General features: G+C 42.9%; 1 non-coding gene across 1 annotated transcript; it reads left to right on the forward strand.

The window, feature by feature from the left end:
• The first annotated feature begins 717 nt into the window (after nucleotides 1–717).
• On the forward strand, nucleotides 718–816 carry LOC138077287 (U8 small nucleolar RNA). The gene has a single exon (XR_011144739.1). It is a non-coding gene; the product is annotated as a U8 small nucleolar RNA (small nucleolar RNA).
• Nucleotides 817–14,905: the final 14,089 nt, after the last annotated feature.

Raw genomic sequence — 14,905 nt, forward strand, 5'->3', positions numbered from 1 at the left:
CACTCAGCTTTCTTTATAGTCCAACTCTCACATCCATACATGACTACTGGAAAAACCATAGCTTCCCTGGTGGCTCAGATGCTAAAGCGTCTGCCTGCAATGTGGGAGACCTGGGTTCGATTCCTAGGTTGGGAAGATCCCCTGGAGAAGGAAATGGCAATCCACTCCAGCACTCTTGCCTGGAAAATCCCATGGACGGAGGAACCTGATAGGCTACAGTCCATGGGGTCGCAAAAAGAGTCGGACACGACTGAGTGACTTTACTTAAATAGCTTTGACTAGACAGACCTTTACTGGCAAAGTAACGTCTCTGTCTCTGCTTTTTAATATGCTGTCTAGGTTGGTCGTAGCTTTTCTTCCAAGGAGCAAGCGTCTTTTTAATTTCAGGGCTGCAGTCACCAGCCGCAGTAATTTTGAAGCCCAAGGAAAAAAAGTCTCTCTCACTGTTTCTATTGTTTCCCTATCTATTTGGCATGAAGTGATGGGACCAGATGCCATGATCTTAGTTTTCTGAATGTTGAGCTTTAAGCCAACTTTTTCGCTCTCCTCTTTAGTTCTTCACTTTCTGCCATAAGGATGGTGTCATCTGCATATCTGAGGTTATTGAAATTTCTTCCAGCAATCTTGATTCCAGCTTGTGCTTTATCCAGCCCGGCATTTCTCATGATGTACTCTGCATATAAGTTAAATAAGCATCGTAGAATATAAGTTAAATAAGCATCAGGTAGGATAATCCTTATCTGTTCCTCCTTTTGGAGGGCAGAATAGAATGTGATTTGATACTTTAGAGGTGGGAAAGCTCCCTCACAATCTTAGAGAGAGGTATTACCTTGTATGTCATGAAAATTATGATGCTGAGAATAGGAATAGCATAAAATGCTATTGGTTGTGTACACATAAATATACCTGTATATAAGCACCAGTATATTTTGATTATATATGTATGAGATGATCTCACCTTAAGCAGTTGGTTGTTATGCATGGTCTTTAATAATATTTGGAGATGCTGATGATTAAACAAAACTTCCCACACTTGTTACTCTATTGAAGGTGGGAAGTAGGATAGCCTAATGGTTAAGTTCAGCTTCTGGAGTCAGACTTTGTGAACACAAATTCCAGCTTCTCTAGTCATTAGCTGTGTGATTTTTGACCAAGTTAATCAACCTATCTGTGCTTTAGTTTCCCAAGTCTAGGAGACAATAAAGGAAACTTTAAAGGGATTATTGTCAGGTAAAAATGAGATAATACACATAACACACTTAGCAAAGTTCTTTGCTACAGAACTATATGAAGTTCTACAGCACTCACAAAGCTAGCCATTATTATAAATTATACAGTTTAGTAATTAATATCAACTACTTCATAGATAGACTAATTTCTTTGCCAAGAGAATTTTTGCAACTCTGATTTTTGAGCCTTCTGTTTGAAACTGACTTCTTATTTTTAAAATTATATATGTCTTTGTTCACTCGTCTATTTTTCCTTGTTGACTTTAGGAGAACAATGAAATGGAAAGGAGAACAGAGGTAGAATTGTAAGCACTACAGGAACTCTTGAAAACATGTAACCATGTGAAACGCAGGCAGATTTTTAACAGCAAAATATATAACTTGGGTTTTAGATTTTTGGAAAGACCAAGTGACTTAAAACGTTGCTTCTGCATGAATGTGCTTTGTGAACCCTGTACGCACGTGTAAACCTGGAATGTTTGGAAGTGACCCAAATCAGAGCAAGATCCAGGTATGGGAGCCAGGTTATGTAACCAGTGTCTGTGTAACCAGGGCGGACTCTTTCAAGGACAGTCTCTTCTCAGGCACCCGAGTTGTAGTTGAATAGTCACCTGGATCCTCCTGGGTTCACAGACATTTATTTTAACTCCTGAACTGAATTTTCTGTATTGGAATTTAGATAACAAAATAATTATCAAGAAAAAGACATAATTGGTGAACTACATACAGCCTTACCAAAGAGTTTAAGTCTGTATATACCGAATTACTACATGTATGATTCTTCGTGCTCACCCTCACTTCCACAGAAATAAAAGTGTCAAGACTGAGAGTGTGGAAGGTAAAATCTTAGTTTTGTTTCTCTTTCACATAGCCTTCTTCTTGGATCCCCAGCATGTGGCCACCAGGCTGGTCCTAAGACCTCTATTGCAGTGACTCTTGGACTTTTAGCATGAAAGAAAGCCTGGAGAACTTGCAAAAAATGCAGATTCCTGGGATTCACCCCTGAAGTTTCTGACTCAGAAGTCTGAGGGTAGGATCCAGGAATACAAATATTTTTTTAAATTGAAGTGCAGTTAATTTACAATGTTATATTAATTTCAAGTATACATCAAAGCGATTCAGTTTATATATAATATATATACACACATCTTTTTTTCAGATTCTTATATAAGATATTGAGTATAGTTCCCTATGCTGTACAGTAGATCCTTAATTGTTTACTTGTTTTACATATAGTAGTGTGTATATATTAATCCCAAACTCTGGAATCTAAACTTTTTATCCAAATATTTTATAAGAATCACAGTTGATTCACAGACCACACTTGGAAATCAGTATTAATTTTCTAGAGGAGCACTAGTTTCAACCTGGGATGCATATCAGAATTACTGTGGCTCTAAGTGAAGTCCAGTGAAATATGCTCAGCTCTGTCCGTCCACGCTGCATGAACCACTGCTGTGAGCCATCCGTGTGGCCTCTGTCATGTGTGAATTCTAGAGAACCAGGCTGTGTTCTCTCATCGGCTACCCACTGGCCTTTACCCACAGGTTTTCATCCACTGTGATTCTCCATGGTGATATGGACCACTGGCCACGACCTCAGTATCCCTGTGAGCTCACTTGTAATACTCAGATTCCAGGGTCCAAACGTAACCCTCCAAAGTCTAAAAAGAAATGATGGGAGGTAAGGTCTTGGAGCCAGAATTTCTCCCCTGTTCCACAGATGACAGTCGTGCTTTGGTGGAGTTCTCTAGCCCGGTCTCTATGGCGCTCCAGACAACCCCAGGGGCTGTGGTGACCACCGGGAGTGTAGTGCCATGTGGTCGATACAGAGACCACCACGACTGCTGAATGTCAGCAGTGTCTCTCCCCTTGCACGGCTCCAGGCCTCTCCCTTCTTTGCCTCCTGGGAATGCCACTTCCCCTGTCCTTGTGGTTTTCTGGTGGGAAACAGAGGCTCCTTCTCTCTGGTCTCTTCTTGTCCACCACCCTCTTCCACAACTGCCAAGTAGAGGCCAGATGACTTTGCCAAGTATGCGGACGTGATGGCACATGTTCAAACTACCACTGTCTTGGCAGAAGGACCCCTGTAAGCCCTTCATACCCTTGAAGTCTTTCTTGCCTCCTTGTACAGACCTTACCTAAGCGAGGTTTAAATTTGTTGAGAATTTCACAGGCTCTCGGATCTACTGTCTTCTTACACTGCATTGGCAAAGGAACAGTATACCATACCCTTGGCTGGCAGGGGGATAGGCAATCTGGTCTTTATAAATATCTGATTTCTTGAAATGTTTCTGAATTATCAAGAATTAAAGCAAGAAAAATGTTTACTGTGTTTGGGTAATAGTTTTGAGTCTTCAGTGTGGGTACTTCAATAGTACAAATAATTCAAAATGCAAATTATAGAATGTTTTAGTGTTGCTATATAAAATAATAAAGAAACTGTATAAAATAGTGAAAGGAAGGAGGGGGCATATGTATACCTATGGCTAATTCATATTGCTGTATGACAGAAACCAGCACCGTATTGTAAAGCAACTATCCTCTAATTAAAAATAAATAAATTTTTAGAAAGTGACATTGAAGATGATGAACAACTCTCTTGCTGATTATTTGAAAGGCCAGCAATAGTGTTCTGTCTTGTTAAATAGGTTTTCAATTTTAATTTTATTTATTTAATTTTTGGCTGTGCTGGGTCTTTGTTGCTTCAGACTTTCTCTGTTTGCAGCGAGCAGGGGCTCCTCCTTGTGCAGGTTGGGCTTCTCATTGGAGTTCCACGCAAGTTCTCTTACTGCGGAACATGGGCTCTGGGCTCTGGGGCTTCGGTGGTTGTGACCCATGGGTTCTGTAGCTGCAGCACACAGGCATAGTTGCTACTCAGCCTGTGGGGTCTTCCTGGATCAAACCCACCTCCTCTGCATTGGCAGGCAGATTCTTAATGGCTGGACCACCAGGGAAGTCCCAAATAGCCTTTCTTTTTTTTTTTTTTTATGAAAACAAAATCTATAAAGCCCCAGGGAGTGATTGAGGGTTAGGGTTAACATCTTCTCATTGCAAGATCATGTTATGATGGAGCTCTGCATCCAGCCTGACGCAGCCCTCCTAGATGACCACTTCTCTCCTCAGTGATAAGAAAAGCTCACCGGCAACTTAAGGGAGCAAGGTTTGCTGAAGGTGAGTGATTGGCAAAAAGATATACCTACCTGGCAAATGATATCACCAGTCAAATTAGATGAGAAAGGGAATTATGCGTATGGGAGAGCGCCGTGTTACAGGTCTTCTCCAGAGGTAATTATTGGTCTTGTGGCAGTTCATTTTCTAACACAAGGGGAAAACAATTAAAAGGCAACCTCTGAACTGTCCCATCTGGCTAATAATGGTGGTTGTTGGAGAGGCCCTCCCTCCAGAGGATGGAGTTGTAACTGTCTCTGGGGTGTGTGCTTAGTTGGAAGGTGGTGCCACACCTGAGGCCTCTCAGACTAGCCCAGATCTTTGTTTCTGATGACACTAGAAGCATGATTTCAGCACCGGTTGAAGCCACTCTCAGCAGCCCAGCATGAAGAAAAGTCCAGAGCAGAATCTCTGTGAGCCCCTCACCCCACCCCTATGACTGCTGTCTCCCAACCTCCTTTAGCGACAGGACGAGGCATGCCGGCTGCTGCCAGAATAGGTGGCTTCGAACAGACATGCAGCTGTCTACAAACACCTGAAGGGATGACATGTGCACAAAGTAGATTCATTTTTCCAAGGTTCCAGCAGCCCCGACCAGATTCAGTGGGCAGGATGGTAAGGAGGCAGATTTGAAATCATCACGGGAAGAACTTTCTAATGATTCAAACTGTCCCGTAATAGCCTTGAAGTTTCAAGCTCGCTCCAGCTGTCAGTGTGCAGTGGATGAGAAGACCAGCCACTAGAAACAACAACAAAAAAAGTGGGAATTTCTCTGGTGGTCCAGTGGCTAAGACTCTGTGCCCCCAGTGCAGGGGGCATGGGTTCGATTCCTAGTCAAGGAACTAGGTCTCACATGCCTCAACTAAGAGTTCATATGTAGCAAGTAAAAAGATCCCACACGCTGCCACTAAGGATCCCACTTGCCATTATGAACATTGACGATTTCATGTGCTGCAGCTAAGACCCAGCACAGCCAAATAAGTAAATAAAAAACATACCTAAGGGTAGCTGCAACTATCATTTAAAAAAAAGAAAAGAAACAACAGTAAGGAGATCTGGCTCTGCACGGAAACCTGACTGGGTTGATCACGGCAATCAGTGCCCTTCTTGGCGCTATTGATAAACCATTTAACTATAGGCAGTGGAGCAGGACATATAAGAAAAAAGGTAGAAGAGACGTGAAAGAATAGTTACGATGTCTTTTTGCCCCAGATTATTAAGCACATTGCTTTTATAGAGCATCTGCTATGTGCCAGGGCTTCCCTGGTGGCTCAGCTGGTAAAGAATCCACCTGCAATGCTGGAGACCTTCATTCGACCCCTGGGTTGGGAAGATCGCCTGGAGAAGGGAATAGCTACCTACTTCGGTTTTCTGGCTTGGAGAATTCCATGAACTGTGTAGTCCATGGGGTCACAAAGAGTCGAACTCTACTGAGAGACTTTCACTATGTGGCAGAACATTATATCATTTAAGAGCCAAAAGGCACAAGATCCCTGTGTGTCCCCTCTTAGCCAGAATTCTGCAATTGTTTTTCTGTGCCTCACATGAAGGTCAAGCCCTGTGGTCATCCTCAGTGACTTTCCATAGGCTGTCCTGAGTACTCATCATATCTGAGCTAAACTCCTTGATGATCTTTTCATGTTCTCATATCATATTTTCTGTTTCTCTCGTGGTGCTTGCAACATTAGATTTTAACAGTCAGTTTGTACTGATTGTATTGATTTTTTCCTTACTAGACAGTAAGCTCTTTGAAAGCAGATCCTTAGTTATCCAATTAATGACTGAATATCTAGAAATAGTGAATTCTAGTATCTGTTGTCTGAGTATTTGATTACTCCTCTTATTTCATCCTGTTCCCAAAAGAAATATCTAGGAGGAATTTTATCCTCAAGTTAAGGCCCTAAGAGGAAAAATACCGGAATACGCTTTATTCTCCTGGCCCTGCCTTTCCCGTTCTAATCACATCCTAAGTGCCTATCCCATTCATTCTGTTCCAGGGGAAGAGCAGAAGGTACTAAAGAGAATGAGGTAGAAAAAAAGCCCAATATTAGAGAAGGGGAAAATCACTTTTTATGTAACTCCTTTATCAACTTAATTAGATGTATTGCCTTCAGCAGCACTAGTAGAATGAGGAGAACATCCTGCTCCCGATGTTAACTAGCTGTTGACCCAGCACTAGTCCTGTGACCACCTTGCTATTTCTTCTCAGTAAAATGAAGAGTTTGCCCAGGCAGTTTTCAGGGGCTCATTCTGGTCCATGCGTGCATGCAGAGTTGCTTCAGTTGTGGTCTGACTCTGAGACCCAGTGGCCTGTAGCCCGCCAGGCTCTGCTGTCCATGGGATTCTCCAGGCAAGAATGCTGGAGTGGGGTGCCATGCTGTCCTCCAGGGATCTTCCCTACCCAGGGCTTGAACCCCTGTCTCCTGCATTGCAGGTGGTTCTCGACCACTAGTGCCACCGGGGAAGCCCCTATTCCACTCCAGTACACCATAAATCATAATATTTTTTCCCTTCCAAGGTTTTCTGCAGTTCTTTTCCTCTTCGTAGTATTCTCCTGAATAATCAGGAATGCAGAATGATATTGATGAGAAACAATATTGAGAGGTGACAGTGGAATAAAACTGTGTTTGTGATCTAACACATCTAAATTGAGTCCCTGCTGTATGGCTTTGGGCAAATTATAATCATCTCCAAGCCGAAGATTTGTGTCCTGTAAAACAGGCATGCTATTCTACATTTCCTGGGATTGCAGGACTCAGTGAAGTAATGGATATGGAGTGCTGATTCTATACCACAAACATAATGAGCTCTTGGAAGATGATAGTAGTTCTTATTCGGAAGTAGCCCCCTCTCTTTCTTCCTCTTCTTTCCAACCCCTGAAAGATACCCACACACAAGTCCTAAAGACCTTACTGGGCATAGGTTGTGTGTGTGTGTGTGTGTGTGTGTGTGTGTGTGTGTGTTCCTGAGCATCATTTCTCTTCCATCTAGAATTAGTAGAGGACAGTCAAGGTCCCTTCCTGCTGGGGCAGCCTGCTCCTACGTGTATAATGGCCAAATGAATAACCCATTTCACAGTGATGGAGGATATATTTTATTTTAACATTTGCATAAAAGACAGGAATGTTGCTGGAAGTAGGTGTGGGGTCAGCTATCTTAATATCATGTATAATATCACACTCAGATTGAGAGTCTTTTATTTTAAAAAGCTTTGACTGAGCAACAGTGACACAGCAGCTCCCAAGTCTGACAATAAAGAGACACCTTATAAAAATTTATGAAGTTCAGGTTGTAAAAAACAAACCACACACAGCGAGTAGTAGCATTTCTTATTAAAATAATTTTGAGTTCGTGTCTTCATGTCGCCTGTAATAGAAGCTTGTGGCATGGCTAGATACCTCAACAGCCTGTAAACTTTTATATGGGCTTTTGAAAAGGGATGATAGTTTTATGAGATATGATTTTCTCATCTCACCAAATTAGATTATTTGAGATAGTGTCCCAGGATGTAAAATTTCAATCCTGAGTAAATCTGTACCTCAGAGACTTTGCAGCCTGCTAGCAGAGTGGAAATGGAGTGTAATAAATCTGTCCTGAGCCCATTTCTCTCCGCACAGCCCCGTAATTCATTCTCTGCTTGGTACCCATGACGACTTTTTCACGGCTAATCAGTCTGTGTTCAGGCTGGCTTCTCTCAAGTGCAAGGTGCGTGCATGCTGTCGCTTCAGTCGTGTCCGATTCTTTGCGGCTCCGTGGACTGTAGCCCACCAGGCTCCGCTGTCCATGGGGTTCTCCAGGCAAGAAACTGGCGCGGGTTGCCATGTCCTCCTAGGGGATCTTTCCGACTCAGGGATCAAACCCGTATCTCTTATATCTCCTGCACTGGGAGGTGGGTTCTTTCCCACTAGCGCCACCTCAAGTCCAGTACCTCCTCCTCGATCCAGACTGCATCTCTTGGCAAGCTGTACCCTTTCTGCGTGTTTTTTGAGAGCCGTGTGCCATCAGGGGCCCAAGATGTTCCTAGCCATACTCTGGCTCTAAGGTGGCCTGTTTGTTTACAGTGTACTTTTTAATTGTATTCTTCTAGCATTTTTGGCTGTGCTGGGTCTGCATCGCTGTTGGACTTTTCTTGAGTTGTCGCAAGCAGGGGCTACTGTCTGGTTGCTCTGTGTGGGGTTCTCAGGAGAGCAACTTTTCTTGTTGCCAAGCGTGAGCTCTAGGGTGCAAGGGCTTCAGTGGTGTGGCTCCTGGGTTCCTACAGGCTCAGTAGTTGGGGCACATGGGCTTAGTTGCTCCGTAGTGTGTGGGATCTTCCCAGATCAGAGATCAAACCTGTGTCTCCTGCATTGTCAGGCCGATTCTTTCCCACTGAGCCACCCGGGAAGCCCTGCTGCAATTCACTTTCAAAAAGGTATTCTGTTTAAAATAGATTAAAATAGATAACAGCATCTCTGAGGTCACCTCAGAGATGGGTCCCATGGGTCCAGTGAGTATTTCAGTTGGGCTTTCCTGAGTCTTCTCCGAGGGGACAGAGGAGCTGCCGCTAACACAGCTGGTTTCTTTATTGCGGTCCCTTCCACTTCATCTATGAGGAATGCCTCTCCATCACTCCCAGGGTGTCTCTCTTTCCTTCACTTCAGCATTGTATTGGTTTAGTGGTACCGCCATCAAATGCTGCCGCAAAACCAAGAGTGGCTGCAGGTATCTTTTAAGGAGCTTGGGGGTGGGGGAAAGTGTAGGAACATTTCCTCCAAGGTAGAGTCGAGGTTATCAGACTGAACTGCGGATTAAATGCATCATTTCCTGTCCCGATTCCACTCTTAATTATTTTTGTGATATTGACCAAGGGATTTATTTTCATTGGGCCTCACTTTTGTCATGTATAAAACAAGCAGTAGCAATGACACCTTTTAGGAGAGAAAATGCTATGAATTATAAATTATACAGACATGGAAAATTGTCTTCTCTCGCTCCCTACAATTTAACAACTTATTGTGACAAGATTATGTTAATGGACCTGGGACTTTGGAAGAAGAGTTATCAAGGGCATTATGCCACCCCGCAGGATGTAGGTCAAGCGTCACTCAGAAGTGAGGTTGTATAGAAGGCTGATTAACAGTTGTAACAGCCCGGACAAGGAGCAGGGATCTCGAGCAGCAGTTTGATGCAGAATACAAAAAGCGAATGCTCAGCGGGACAGGAAAGTGGCGACGTCAGTGGCATCCAGTTTGTTACTTTTAGGGGAAGAGTTATCTTCATGTCCTTCAGTGATTTTTAAAGACAGTTCATCAAGGAGCTCCTTAAACTTTTTAGCAGAATGCTTTCACCTGAATGTATTCATTCACCTTCTTTTCAACTCCTGAATTTGCTAATAGCCTCTATTTCTTTCATTTTTTCAGTTACAAACACACACATATATATATATTTCCAGGTTATTTTCCATTATAGGTTATTATAAGATATTGAACACTGTTCCTTGTGTTATACAGTAAGTTCTGTTGTTTATTTATTTCTCGTCTAGTTTTACAGGGGCAGAAGCTGAAGCCCTGAGAAAAGCACAAAGTGGTCCAGCCCTGTAGAGGAGGAGCAGCACAGGGCACTCAGCAAGGACAGGGCTCCCAGCGGCTTCAGGTTGGGCCATGGACCAGCAGCATCGCTCAGATCTGCTGAACCTGAATCTCCATCTTAAACCTCTGGTTTGCTGCATTTGCACATTAAAGTCTGAGAAGGACAGTCATGAAGTGTAATCTCCCCATCTACCGAAAGTGCCTTTTTAGCTCCACGCTTCTGAACCTGGCGCAGGCCCTCTGGGTTCATGGAGAAGCCAATAGATAAAGGGAGAAGCATGCCCAAGTACCATGGGATGGCTTCCTGGATTTTATATGTGAAATAAGGTAGAGGTATTTAGCCCTCACCATCATTTTGAGGGCTTATTTAGACAAATATAAATAGATAAGCAGGATATGAAATACTTATATTTCAGTTTAAGGCTTTCTAAGTTGGCTCCTGAGCAAACTCCCTTCTAATACCTTGTATCTGCAGAGTCCCATGTGAAAGTATGTAAATAGAACAGCACAAGTAAGCAACATACCTGGTTAGACATCTGAGTGATTAGAGTGATTTAAGTTAAATCTTGTATCTCTGTCTCTAAAATGACTATAGGATTCTAAAGCTGTTAGACTGCCTAATTTCCAAATTCTGGAAATAGCCATTCTAGATGTTTTACAAGAATATGGCTTTAAAATGCAAACATCAGAATAGTTGATTAACACTAAATTTGGGAAATAAACATGTTCTCATTACTGTTTTGGTAGTTAGCAAGTCATTAACTCATCCAAGAAGATGACTTTCCATAGTCAAGTAAAAGAATGTATTTAGTTCCATGTCAATGGAAAAGATACTGTCTAAGAGGAAAATCTTGGAGCTGTTCTCTTTGTCTTTCACCATCTTGCAAAAGAACCGCTGACTTTGAAAAAGTCCTGCCAGGCACACGACATGACAACTCTTGATAGTGCCAAGATAATTGAATGGGACAGATGAGAGTGAGTCATTTGTTCTGAGATATCCAGGACCAACCACCTTAAACATTTTTTGAATTCTAGGGCACCATCGTAAATATGGGATAATGGATGCTTTAGTTCTTGCGTTTCTCAGGAGGTCTCTAGGATCCCCCCCACAGGGAAACTCTTGCCAGTTCCCTAGTGTGACCATCTGAAAGGGTCACTTGTGCACATGTTACATCATTCATGGAAGCCTAGGAAATGGAACAGAGGCTGTAAATCTTTACAAATCTGATGTGAAATATACGGTGTGTGTGATCTATATAGTTCTTTCATGTGAGAGGCAGATGTGACATGCCCTTTGTGTGATGGCTTTCTCTTTGATTCCTGTCCCCATCATTTTTTTGTGGCACTTGCTCTCAGCTTTACAGTAGAATGACATTATTGTTTTGGCTGGAGTACGCTGGGTTGACAGCCTTCACTGACTGCAGCCCCTCCCCTGCTGAGATTTCCCATCTCTTGAGGCTGGCATTATATTATGCCACAGTGTGCAGCCCTGGTTCCTTTATTATTTTTGTTTTTCTCTCTTACCTGTCTTATATTCTCTCTCACCGTTCTTTAGATTGCATGGTACCCAGTCAGATAATGTGACACCCCAAAGAAATAGACTCTATGTCAGTCAGTGGCTGCCAGAGCATACCATTTATGTAGACAAAAATATTCTATAATAGACATCCTAGTTTATTCCTTGAGAGTTTCAAAATATTACCACTTTTAAGGGTGTTAGGGTGGTTTCTAGATTGAGATAATCAGAGTGAAGATAATCTTGTGTGGTGTTGGAGTAGTCAGTATACTTTTGACATAAGAAAGGAATATCTCAGATGTGTAGATATTGTACATGTCACTAAAACAAGGTTATAAAGAAAGAGTATGGAATATATGTCTTCAATATGGTTCTTCAAGTTGAATAGTTTACAGACTGTCATTCATGAGAGTTATAATTTTGCCCGATGCTGTTTATATTTGGAGTATTCTTTGTTATCACATTTTTATTTAAATTCTGAGAGTGATAGGGCTTGACATAAATAGTGTTACATTTTTTAAGACCATAATTGAACATCCTGTACATGTTTGCATGCCAAGTTGCTTCAGTCGTGTCTGACTCTTTGCAACCCTATGGACTGTAACCTGCCAGGCTCTTCTGTCCATGGGATTCTCCAGGCAAAATTACTGGAGTGGGTTACCATGCCCTCCGCCAGGGCTGTATGTGTTTAGATGCCTGTGAAGTCATATTGATTCTTTGTCCTTTCTCCCCTCACTTCTTTGTACTCTTGCTGCTAAGTCACTTTAGTCATGTCTGACTCTTTGTGACCCCATGGACTGTAGCCTACCAGGATCCTCTGTCTCTGGGATTCTCCAGGCATGAATACTGGAGTGGGTTGCTGTTTCCTTCTCCTCTTTGCACTGATATTAAGCCATATAGTTTGATCTTCTTATTCAAACCATTCCTTTAACTGAATAATTATGATGTTTTCACCTTGGTTTGCTTTCTTTTTCTTCTTTCCCTCCTTTTTTTTTTTTTTTAAGAAATTCACTTTATAATTACATGTAGGAATAACAATAGCCATAGCAACCAGAGGCCATAGTCTGCTTTACTTTGTGTGATAGCGTTTAAGCACTTTACATGCACTATTTTGCTTAACACCAAGGAAGGCACTAGCATCATCCCCATTTTACAGATGATGAAGCTCATGCTTAGAATTCCAGGAACTTTTCTAGGTCATAAGGCTCATGACTGATAGAACATGGTCTTGAATCCAGGCCTCAATGACTCTAGAATCTACCTTCTTTATGACAACCATAATGCAAGAGCAGAAAGGAAATCGAAACATCATCTAGTTCTAGAAAATTATTATTTTCACAGATGAAGAAATAGGTCAAGAGAGGTTTCATGCCCCACGCTAGGTCGTACAGCTAGCAAGTGAAAGAGGCAACTTCAACTGGTGTTCATTTTCAAGGAAGTTATGTAAGCATATTCCACTCTGTCTGATAGCATAGCTTGGACCACGTCCGCTCTGGACCAATGCACGTTAGCAAGGAGTATGGGCTCACTGTACAGGATGGTTCAACGTGGTTGCTCCCTCATGCTGCTCTTGCTGGGGCTTAAGAGGAGTCCTTATAGCTGAGAAGATACATAACTAGTATACCTGTTTATGTTGTCTTCTAGGCTGTAAGTAAGCCTATTTCTGGCCAGATTCTCTTAAAGTCAGGAAGCAAGTCCTTGCTGCTGCTGCTGCTAAGTTGCTTCAGTCGTGTCCGACTCTTAGTGACCCCATGGACTGGAGCCCACCAGGCTCCTCCATCCATGGGATTTTCCAGGCAAGAGTACTGGAGTGGGGTGCCATTGCCTTCTCCGAAGCAAGTCCCTACTAAGGAATATTCTATGTTATTAGGACCCCCCCGTTCTCCATTCTGGGCTTCCTAGGTGGTGCTAGTGCTAAAGAACCTTCCTGCCAATACAAGAGACATAATGGGACACTAATTTGATCCTTGGATTGGAAAGATCCCCTGGAGGAGGAAATGGCAACCCACTCTAGAATTCTTGCCTGGAGAATCACATGGACAGAGGAGCCTGGCAGGTTACCGTCCATGGGGTCGCGAGCAGTCGGACATGACTGAAGTGACTTAGCATGCGTGCTTCTCCATTCAAAGCAGATCAGGTCCAGGAGGAAACCAGTCTGCCTCCGTTGTTCTTTGCTCAGCCCAGTCTCCATGCCCTGCCTCTAGGCTGAAGGTAGATTGAGTTTGACAGATGGAAAACCAGCAGCAGTCCTGAGACTGGCTGCCAAATGGGACAGAGGAGGCAGTGATCTGATGGGTTGTGGCATTAAACTGAAAGTGTAGAACATCGATGCACAAATGAAGGCAGTGAATGGTGACCCTCCTGAGGAAAGAGTGACTTTCTTTTTCACTACTGAAGGAACCATCTTGAAGGCTTGGAAAAGGGAAAAGACAGCTACTGGGTAAGGTATTGCTTTATAGATCATGATTTAACTTGTAGCAGGATCTTCAGCATAGATGGGTGTCCCAATTGGACTTGTTTTTAATAGTATATTTTTCTGACCACAAAACTAAACTGGTTCAAGGAAAGTATGAGGAAAGAAGCTGCGATTCACTGAGACACACTTGTAGATGGAATGGTGGTTCACTTGATACAGCTGTGTTTTACTCTGGACATGCATTTCGCTTCCCTTTCCAGGCCTCTGTGCTGTCTTTGCCTCAGGGCACAGTTGTACAGTAGAGATGAAAGCAGAAGTTGCCCAAACCAGAGGAGAGACTGGCTCTGGTGTTCTAAAAGCTCTTAGAAGGGACTTGATCCTCTAAGGGAAGAGCGTAGGAACCTTGGGGAAGGATAAGCAGGACAGTGTAAAAGAACGGAAAACGAGAGGTTGATTTCTGAGGTTAGTGGATTCAGTGCTCTGTTTTTTTTTTTTTTTTTTGAGCACTCCAGGACTTTGTAGTGGAATTTGATCATTGGAAAGCTAGGTATTTTCCTTGCTGTGTGCTGTATTTAGTTGCTCAGTCATGTCCAACTCTTTGAGACCCCTTAGACTGTAGCCTGCCAGGCTTCTTTGTCCATGGGGATTCTCCAGGCAAGAATACTGGAGTGGGTTGCCATAACCTCCTCCAAGGGATCTTCCCAACCCGGGGATTGAACCCAGGTCTTTTGCATTGCAGGCAAATTCTTTACTGCCTGAGCCACCAGGGAAGCCCAAGGTATTTTCCTTACCAGCCTTATAAGAAATCTTGCAGTATGTGAAGCAGGTCCCCCAGCACCAGAGTCCATGAGACTTCTTTCAACAATGCAAATCTAAGCATGTTTCCCAGAAAAAAGTTCCTTCAGTGACTTCCTATCTGAGGAGACGCAGAAAAGTATTCCAGGCAGTCAGAATTGCCTGTGTAAAACTATGGAGTTCATGGTATATGTACTCTGCACAAGGGACTT

Source organism: Capricornis sumatraensis, chromosome 3 (assembly GCF_032405125.1).
Source record: "Capricornis sumatraensis isolate serow.1 chromosome 3, serow.2, whole genome shotgun sequence".
Classification (NCBI taxonomy): domain Eukaryota; kingdom Metazoa; phylum Chordata; class Mammalia; order Artiodactyla; family Bovidae; genus Capricornis; species Capricornis sumatraensis.